Below are 10,300 nucleotides of genomic sequence, written 5' to 3'. Positions count from 1 at the left end.
CAACATATGGTGTGGATCTTACCTTAACAGGGCTGCCCTCCTGGAAACATTCACCTGGTGCCTCTGCAACCTTGCAAAGGGTTCTAAGGAGCACCTTTTAGACTGCAAGCTGCTTCCTTGTAGGGTAGCTAGCACATGACCAGCCTCCTGCATTTGAGCTGCAGCAATCAGCAGATGATCATGGTTAACTGTGTGCCATTAAACAGTTTCACCTGCTGATTTTTCCACAGCAACTATCCTGTTAAACCTAGACCAGGGAGGACTGGTGTTTTTCTGGCCAGCTAGCAACAGGACTCCTGTCTGTCGCTAAAACTACCATCCCTTGAAATTACTGCATGGGTTGCTTGTGCAGGATGGCAGTTGTTGCTTCTGACCCCTACTCTGTGTAATCCCCTTGATCCTGCTCAGTCTTGGGGCAAGTAGTTATGAGTGTTGGACAAAGAGCAGCAGGAACTGGGTTCAAATCCACACTCGGCATTGAACCTCTCATGTTATCTGATCAACCCAGCCTACCTCACAGGATGTTGAAAGAATAAAGCAGTGGGATTGTGGGAGGGTTCCAGCCCACCCCATAAATCTCTCTAGAGGTTATATATGTGCAAACAAATTTATTTGGAAGCAAAATGCCAATGTGCTGCTTCCCTCCCGTTTCCTCCTTCACAGCCTGCCTGTTGCTGAATAAGTATGAGCTGCCTTTTATGGTGGAGCAGTATAGAGAGAAATCATAGAATCATAGAATCATAGAATCATAGAGTTGGAAGAGACCACAAGGGCCATCGAGTCCAACCCCCTGCCAAGCAGGAAACACCATCAGAGCACTCCTGACATATGGTTGTCAAGCCTCTGCTTAAAGACCTCCAAAGAAGGAGACTCCACCACACTCCTTGGCAGCAAATTCCACTGTCCAACAGCTCTTACTGTCAGGAAGTTCTTCCTAATGTTTAGGTGGAATCTTTTTTCTTGTAGTTTGGAACCATTGCTCCGTGTCCGCTTCTCTGGAGCAGCAGAAAACAACCTTTCTCCCTCCTCTATGTGACATCCTTTTATATATTTGAACATGGCTATCATATCACCCCTTAACCTCCTCTTCTGCAGGCTAAACATGCCCAGCTCCCTTAGCCGTTCCTCATAAGGCATCGTTTCCAGGCCTTTGACCATTTTGGTTGCCCTCCTCTGGACACGTTCCAGTTTGTCAGTGTCCTTCTTGAACTGTGGTGCCCAGAACTGGACACAGTACTCCAGGTGAGGTCTGACCAGAGCAGAATACAGTGGCACTATTACTTCCCTTGATCTAGATGCAATACTCCTATTGATGCAGCCCAGAATTGCATTGGCTTTTTTAGCTGCCGCGTCACACTGTTGGCTCATGTCAAGTTTGTGGTCAACCAAGACTCCTAGATCCTTTTCACATGTACTGCTCTCAAGCCAGGTGTCACCCATCTTGTATTTGTGCCTCTCATTTTTTTTGCCCTAGTGCAATACTTTACATTTCTCCCTGTTAAAATTCATCTTGTTTGTTTTGGCCCAGTTCTCTAATCTGTCAAGGTCGTTTTGAAGTGTGATCCTGTCCTCTGGGGTGTTAGCCACCCCTCCCAGTTTGGTGTCATCTGCAAATTTGATCAGGATGCCCTTGAGTCCATCATCCAAGTCGTTGATAAAGATGTTGAATAAGACCGGGCCCAAGACAGAACCCTGTGGCACCCCACTAGTCACTCTTCTCCAGGATGAAGAGGAACCATTGATGAGCACCCTTTGGGTTCGGTCAGTCAGCCAGTTACAAATCCAATGAGTGGTAGCATAGTCAAGACCGCATTTTACCAGCTTCTTTACAAGAATATCATGGGGCACCTTGTCAAATGCCTTGCTGAAATCAAGGTAGGCTACATCCACTGCGTTCCCTTCATCTACCAGGCTTGTAATTCTGTCAAAAAACGAGATCAGGTTAGTCTGACATGACTTATTTTTCAGAAATCCATGCTGACTATTGGTGATCACAGTATTCCTTTCTAGGTGCTCACAGACTGTTTGCTTAATGATCAAATAAATACACCAGCACAAAATTGCTAGCAGGATCCTGTTCTCCCTTTGCTTTATTCAGACCATGGCTGATGCTACCAAAAATACTAAGTTGTAGCCCATGCTGGTTCTACTCAAAATATACCCAGTGGAATAATTTAGTTTTTAGGAATAATTTAGTTTTATTCATTTCAATGGATCTAATCTTAGCAGAACCTGTTGCTTTATGGGAAATCAAAGGATCCTCAAAAGGCTTGGTGAAGGCCGAGCCACAGGGGGGGGGGTGTTGGGGGGTTGGGGTATGTGTACACAAATGCAGATTGGCGGGGGGGGGGGTGCCAAAATGGGTCTCTGACCCAGGTGAAATAAAGCCTAGTTTCACTAGGATCAAAGCAACAAAGCCATTTTTGCTGGGGGGGGGGGGTTAGCCAGCAGACAGAAGGAGGATGTAGCTGGAGGTGCCTCTCTTTCTTCCTCCCTCAGCTTTGATTGCTTTTTAACCAGCAAGCTGAATTGAGGCAAATGCCATTAACCATTTAATTGCTCACAATTTCACTGCAGAGAGAGGACCCATTGAAGCACACTATAATTTGACTAAGAGTAAATACAGCCCTTGAGCCAATGTAGGGCTTGCCTTTCATTGGGGATCCCTCCATGCCACTGTTCCATTTAGGCTGCTGTTTTCCTAAGCTCAGCAAGAGAAATCACAAAAATGAGTGAAATGCAGATCTGTGTAGTGGTGGCAGCAGCACCCCCAGACACTGTCAAAAGTAATTTCAGCAATAATGGAACTTTGCAGTAGGGCATTTTTTAAATAAATAATATTTATTACTTTTACAGCAATTTAAACACTACAAAAAAGAAGAACAATACAATACAATACAAAAACACTACATAACACTAACACATTAAACTAACAAAACAAAACAAAAACAGTTTAAAGCACATCAAATAATTTCAATATCTTATCTTTCTTTCACTTATTTCCACGACCTCCTCCTTTTTGTATTCCACTTCTGTTAATTGTTTCAGCAATTCCTTTCCATCTTCCTCTGTTTTCTATCCTATATTTATCTTAGCACATTCTAACCTTATTTTTTCCTTTAATACTCTATTAATCTATTTATACTTAATTCCTTATAACATTTCTACTAAAGCCATATAACTTCATTCCAACATTTTTCTAGCATTCATTAATTTTACAGTATTTCCGTAAAAAATCTTTAAACTTTTTCCAGTCTTCTTCCACCGACTCTTCTCCCTGGTCTCGGATTCTGCCTGTCATTTCCGCCAGTTCTGTATAGTCCGTATAGTCCATCAACTTCATCTGCCATTTTTCCCAGGTGGGTAAATCTTGTGTCTTCCAATACTTCGCGATGAGTATTCTTGCTGCTGTTGTTGCATACATAAAAAATGTTCTATCCTTCTTTGGCACCAATTGGCCGACCATGCCCAGGAGAAAGGCCTCTGGTTTCTTCAGGAAGGTATATTTGAATACCTTTTTCATTTCGTTATAAATCATCTCCCAGAATGTCTTAATCCTTGGGCATGTCCACCAAAGGTGAAAGAATGTACCTTCAATCTCATTACATTTCCAACATTTATTATCGGGCAAATGGTAAATTTTTGCAAGCTTGACTGGTGTCATGTACCACCTATAAAACATTTTCATTAAGTTTTCTCTTAGGGCATTACATGCCGTAAATTTCATACCTGTGGTCCATAACTGTTCCCAGTCAGCCATCATTATGTTATGTCCAACATCTTGTGCCCATTTAATCATATCAGATTTCACCATTTCATCCTGAGTGTTCCATTTCAACAGCAAGTTATACATTCTTGACAAATTCTTAATTTTTGAATCTAACAATTCTGTTTCCAATTTTGATTTTTCCACCTGGAAGCCAACTTTTTTGTCCAAATTGTATGCCTCCATTATTTGATAATAATGGAGCCAATCTCGCAATTTATTTTTCAATTTTTCAAAACTCTGCAATTTTATTCTGTCTCCATCTTGTTCAAAAATTTCCCAATATTTTGGCCATTTGGCCTCCATATTGAGTTTTTTTCTGTGCCTTCGCTTCCATTGGTGACAACCATCTTGGGGTTTTCTTTTCTAACAAATCCTTATATCTTATCCAAACATTAAACAATGCTTTTCTAACAATATGATTTTTAAAAGCTTTGTGTACCTTATCATACCACAAATAAGCATGCCAGCCAAAAGCATTATTGAAACCTTCTAGATCCAACACGTCAGTGTTTTCAAGAAGCAGCCATTCTTTCAGCCAGCAAAAAGCAGCTGATTCATAATACAGTTTAAGGTCTGGCAGGGCAAATCCACCTCTTTCTTTAGCATCAGTTAATATCTTAAATTTTATTCAAGGCTTCTTGCCCTGCCAAACAAATCTGGAAATATCTTTCTGCCACTTCTTGAAACAATCCATCTTATCCAAAATTTGCAATGTTTGAAACAAAAACAACATCCTTGGCAGCACATTCATTTTTATCACGGCAATTCGGCCTAACAATGATAACTTCAAATTTGTCCATATTTCTAAATCCTTTTTCACTTTAATCCAACATTTTTCATAATTATCCTTAAATAAATCCACATTTTTGGCAGTCATATTAACCCCTAAATATTTCACTTTCTTAACCAATGTTAATCCTGTCTCCTCCTGAAACTTCTCTCTCTCATTCACGGTTAAATTTTTCTCTAAAACCTTAGTTTTCATCTTGTTCAACTTAAAACCTGCTACCTGTCCAAATTCTTGAATCATTTCCAATACCCTTTTAGTACTAGATTCTGGCTCCTGTAAAGTCAATACTAAGTCATCAGCAAATGCTTTCAGTTTGTACTGTTTAGCTCCCACTTGTATACCTTTAACCTCTTGGTCCTTTCTAATCATATTTAACAAAACCTCAAGGACCGATATAAAGAGCAATGGAGAAATTGGGCAACCTTGTCGTGTCCCTTTCTCAATCTTAAACTCTTCTATCACTACATTGTTCACAATTAATTTTGCCTTTTGTTCTGAGTAAATTGCACCTATACCATTTTCAAAACCTTGACCTACCCCCATCCCCTGTAGATTCTTCTTCATAAAACTCCAAGAGATGTTGTCAAAGGCTTTCTCTGCGTCCACAAATATCAGAACTGCCTTGGTATTGATATTCACTTGTAGTTTTTCTAGAATATTAATTATATTCCTCGTGTTGTCAGACAAGTGTCTGCCCGGGAGAAAGCCCGCTTGGTCTTTATGAATTTCTTCTACTAACACCTTTTTAAATCTTTTAGCCAAAATATCTGCAAAAATTTTGTAATCCACATTAAGCAGCGATATGGGGCGGTAATTCTTAAGCTGTGTCTTTTCAGTCTCTGTTTTTGGTATAAGTGTAATATAAGCTTCCTTCCACGACTCTGGTGCCTTTCTCCCTTCCAATATTTCATTGCAGACTTCCTTCAATGGTTGTATTAACCATTCTTTCAGAGATCTGTAATATCTTGAAGTCAAACCATCTGGTCCTGGAGATTTACCTAATTGCATGTTCTGGGTGGCCCCTTCCACCTCCTGATCCGTTATTTTGTAATTCAACATTAGCTGTTTTTCCTGAGATATTTTGTGTAGTCCATTTATTTTCAAAAATCGATCAATGTCCATTTCTTTCTGCTTCTCCTGTGTATAAAGTTGTTTAAAATACCTCTGAAAACACTTCCTGATCTCCACTGGGTTCTGTATATTCTTTCCTTCCACTTCCAAATTCGTAATAGTATTCAGTTTTTGTCTTTTTTTCATTTGCCAGGCCAACAATTTTCCACACTTATTAGCCGATTCAACTGACTTTTGCCTCATCTGTTTAATCTTCCATTCTATTTCCTGATTCATCAGCTTCGTATATTGTACTTGGTATAACTTTATCTCTTTCAGAATCTCCTGTGACTTTGGTTTTGCTCTCAGTTTCTTCTCTCCTTCCTCTATTTTTCCCAGGATTTTATCCTATTTTTCATTCTGAGTTCTCTTCTTAATTGCATTCTGTTGTATTAGGAATCCTCTCATAACCGCTTTGCTTGCGTCCCAAATTACTCTTTTTTCCACTGTAGTATTCATATTTATCTCAAAATAGTCTCTAATAATAATAATAATAATAATAATAATAATAATAATAATAATTTATTTGTACCCCGCCCATCTGGCTGGGTTTCCCCAGTCACTCTGGGCGGCTTCCATAAAAACCAGAAATACACTAAAATATCACAGATTAAAAACTTCCCTGAACATGCCTTAAGATGTCTTCTGAATGTCAGGTAGTTATTTATCGCTTTGACATCTGATGGGAGGGCGTTCCACAGGGCGGGTGCCAGTACCGAGAAGGCCCTCTGCCTGGTTCCCTGTAGCTTTGCTTCTCGTAATGAGGGAACCGCCAGAAGGCCCTCGGCACTGGACCTCAGCGTCCGGGCAGAACGATGGGGGTGGAGACGCTCCTTCAGGTATACTGGGCCGAGGCCGTTTAGGGCTTTAAAGGTCAACACCCGCACTTTGAATTGTGCTCGGAAACGTACTGGGAGCCAATGTAGGTCTTTCAAGACCGGTGTTATGTGGTCTCGGTGGCCGCCCCCAGTCACCAGTCTAGCTGCCGCATTCTGGATTAGTTGTAGTTTCCGAGTCACCTTCAAAGGTAGCCCCACGTAGAGCGCATTGCAGTAGTCCAAGCGGGAGATAACTAGAGCATGCACCACTCTGGTGAGACAGTCCGCGGGCAGGTAGGGTCTCAGCCTGCGTACCAGGTGGAGTTGGTAAACAGCTGCCCTGGATACAGAATTGACCTGCGCCTCCATGGACAGCTGTGAGTCCAAAATGACTCCCAGGCTGCGCACCTGGTCCTTCAGGGGCACAGTTACCCTATTCAGGACCAGGGAGTCCTCCACACCAGCCCGCCCCCTGTCCCCCCAAAACAGTACTTCTGTCTTGTCAGGATTCAACCTCAATCCATTAGCCACCATCCATCCTCCAACCACCTCCAGGCACTCACACAGGACCTTCACTGCCTTCACTGGTTCTGATTTGAAAGAGAGGTAGAGCTGGGTATCATCTGCATATTGATGGACACCCAGTCCAAACCCCCTGATGATCTCTCCCAGTGGCTTCATATAGATGTTAAAAAGCATGGGGGAGAGGACGGAACCCTGAGGCACCCCACAAGTGAGGGCCCAGGGGTCTGAACACTCATCCCCCACCACCACTTTCTGAACACGGCCCAGGAGGAAGGAGCGAAACCACTGTATAACAGTGCCCCCAGCTCCCAGCCCCTCTAGACGGTCCAGAAGGATGTTATGGTCGATTGTATCAAAGGCAGCTGAGAGATCCAGCAGAACTAGGAAACAACTCTCACCTTTGTCCCTAGCTCGCCGGAGATCATCAACCAGTGCGACCAAGGCAGTTTCAGTCCCATGATGAGGCCTGAATCCCGATTGGAAGGGATCCAAATGGTCCGCATCCTCCAGGCGTGCCTGGAATTGTTCAGCAACCACGCGCTCAATCACCTTGCCCAAGAATGGAAGATTTGAGACTGGGCGATAGTTGGCCATACTGGCCGGGTCTAAAGATGGTTTTTTAAGAAGCGGTTTAATGACCGCCTCTTTCAGCGGATCTGGGAATGTTCCCTCACAGAGGGAAGCATTCACCACCCCGCAGAGCCCATCGCCCAGCCCTTTCCGGCTTGCTTTTATTAGCCAGGATGGGCAAGGATCCAGGAGACAGGTGGTTGGTTTTACGCGTCCAAGCAGCCTGTCCACATCCTCGGGGGTAATGGATTGAAATTGATTCCATGCAACTTGACCAGACAGAGCTCTAGCACTCTCCCACCCCAGCCCTGCTCCCACGGTGGTGTCTAGCTCCTTCCGAATATGAGTGATTTTATCTGCAAAAAACTTTGCAAAATCGTTGCAGGAGATCTTGGGGTCTTTACAAAGCCCCGGTGGTAAAGGTGGTTCCGTTAAATTACGAACCACCTGAAAAAGTCTCCTGCTACTATTTTCTGCAGATGCAATAGAGGCGGTGAAGAAAGTCTTCTTCGCTGTCGCCATCGCCACTTGGTAGGCTCGACGTTGAGCTCTAACCTGTGTCCGGTCAGATTCGGAGTGAGTTTTTTGCCACCGACGCTCTAGCCGTCTCAGCGATTGTTTCATCGCCCTCAGCTCCGAAGAAAACCACGGAGCTGTCCGGGCTCCATGCAATCGGAGAGGGCGCTTCGGAGCCAGACAGTTGATAGCCCTGGTTAATTCCGCATTCCAGCGGGCCACCAGGGAATCAGCTGAAAGGCCATCAACATGGGATAAAGCATCCCCTACCACTCTCTGGAAACCATTTGGATCCATTAAGTGGCGGGGGCGGGCCATCCGAATTGGTCCCACCTCCCTGCAGAGGGGATGGGTCGCGGAGAAGTCCAGTTGCACCAGGAAGTGATCTGACCATGGCACTTCTTTTGTTTCACTTTTACTTAGTGTCAGATCAGCCACGTCACTAGAGGTGAACACCAGGTCTAAGGCATGTCCATGACTATGAGTTGGGCCAAACTTATTCAGGGACAGCCCCATGGAGGCCATGCTTTCCACGAAGTCCCGAGCAGCCCCTTGTAAGGCCGTGTCGGCATGGATGTTAAAATCCCCTAGGACAACCAAAGTAGGTGTCTCCAGGAGAAAATCCGCCACGACCTGAAGCAGCTCAGACAGGGAATCCTTGGTGCAGCGGGGAGGTCGGTACACCAAAAGGAATCCTGTACTGCCCCTATTGCCCAACTTCCAGAACATGCACTCAGAAAACTGGATCTTCCCAGTAGGACACCTGGTGCAAGCTAGTGACTTCCTAAAAATCACTGCAACCCCCCCTCCCCGCCCACATGACCTGGGTTGCTGTGCGTAAGAGAAACCTGGTGGGCAAGCAGCGGCAAGGACAGGCCCATCTGCTTCCTCCAACCAGGTCTCTGTCACACATGCCAGGTCAAATCCTCCATCCACAATCAGGTCGTGGATGGCAGTGGTTTTATTTATAATTGACCTGGCATTACACAGCAACACCTTCAGGTCATGTAGGTTTCCCCTGTTGATTCCAGTATCCATCCGGTCAAGGCCAGACCCGGAGGCAGGGATAGTCTTCAAACAACGACTAAACCTGCCTCCTAGGTAATGACATGGTCTGGTCTTAGCGTAACTCCGCCTCCTGCCCATGATCACCGAGATTGGATGTCCCAGTGCTCCCCCCCCCCCGTGGAACTTGTCCCAGCCATCGTGTTGGCTGGGGCCCCACTCCCAGGCAGCCCTGATCTAGCCCCTTCAAAACAAAACACAAACTATACAGAACTTAGAGTTTTTTGGGCCTTCTTGGTCACCTCTTCATTCCTAAACAAAGTATCATTCATCCTCCATCTAAAGGAACCAGTTAGCATCAATTTCATTTCCATCTTCACAGCATTATGGTCAGAACAAGTTTTGGGGCAGATCTCCACTTTGCTGATCTTCGGAGCCAATCCCCTGGTTACCCAAATTTGGTCATAGAATCATAGAATCATATAGTTGGAAGAGACCACAAGAGCCATCGAGTCCAACCCCCTGTCAAGCAGGAAACAATTCTTGTCCATGTCATTTTAGCCTCAGAGAAGAAAGTTCCCTCCTTTCCCAGAGGGTTCTTCACTCTCCAAATGTCAACTAAGTCCATATTTTCAGTCATGTCAAAAAAAGTTTTTGGTAGTCTACCATCTTTGGTGACTACCTGTCTCTGTGCCTTGTCCATATTTGTAGACACCACTCCATTCATATCTCCCATCAAAATCATATTATAGTCCATGTAATCCATCAGAGTCTCATGTAGCTTCTTAAAGAACTCCGATTTTCCTTCATTTGGTGCATAAATACCTACAATTAGGAATTTCTCTCCTTGTGATTGAATTTCAATTGCAACAAATCTTCCTTGGTCATCTTTAAATATGAATTTCGGTGATAGGCTCTCCTTTGCATAAAAAGGACCACTCCTCTTTTTTTGACTTTATCTGATGAGATAAATTCTTGGCCCAATCTTTTATTACTCAATATCTTCCTATGTAGCCTTATCACATGTGTTTCTTGTAGACAAATCAAGTCCAAATGTTCTTTTTTCAATAAATGAAAGACTCTCCGCCTTTTTTCTGGGGAATTCAGTCCATTCACATTCCAACTCGAAACCTGCAACGCCATCATGTAATTACACTGATATTCCTCCAACTGCACCCAATGCTTGCTATTCTTCTG

The sequence above is a fragment of the Podarcis erhardii genome (assembly GCF_964252035.2).
Source record: "Podarcis erhardii genome assembly, chromosome: 16".
Classification (NCBI taxonomy): domain Eukaryota; kingdom Metazoa; phylum Chordata; class Lepidosauria; order Squamata; family Lacertidae; genus Podarcis; species Podarcis erhardii.
This window is presented reverse-complemented; position numbering follows the sequence as displayed.